Raw genomic sequence first — 586 nt, forward strand, 5'->3', positions numbered from 1 at the left:
CGTTCGAGCCTCGAATAATTTGAGAAGAGAAAGGGGAGAAGGGAAGCATACAGTAAATGGCATTGAAAGCAGCTCAGAGTGTACGAGCATACATATGAATGGCATTGAATAAGAATAAAAAAAAAAAAAAACAGAGCACAAACTTGAGTGTAAAAAAGAATACAACTCATTGGCTGTTTCAGAATCCAATGAATCCATGAGATTCAAAGCTGAAATTATCCCCAAAAATTTTCCCACCCAGAAAATTCCCTTTTCTTTTCCGAGAAAATGGCGTGGAATCTTCCAAGAACTAAGAAAATCACAGAGTGCAGAAAAACGGAGGAGTTGCAGAAAAACAGAGGAGTTGCAGAGAGGAAGAAAAGCTTGAACAAACCCATCAATGGCGGATCATACACAAACCATGGATTTCCATTGAAATGGAGAAAAAGCTTTACTGGGTTTGAATCAATAAACACCCAAATTAAAACAGTTCTTGCTAATTATGGGTAATATAGCAAAATCTGTGAAAAACAACCACACTTTTTTTGTGTTTTTTTTTGTTTTTTTTTGTTTTTTTTTTTTTTTTTTTTTTTTTTTTTTTTTTTTT

The sequence above is a fragment of the Cucurbita moschata genome, unplaced genomic scaffold, assembly GCF_002738365.1.
Source record: "Cucurbita moschata cultivar Rifu unplaced genomic scaffold, Cmos_1.0 Cmo_Scf00002, whole genome shotgun sequence".
NCBI classification, from domain to species: domain Eukaryota; kingdom Viridiplantae; phylum Streptophyta; class Magnoliopsida; order Cucurbitales; family Cucurbitaceae; genus Cucurbita; species Cucurbita moschata.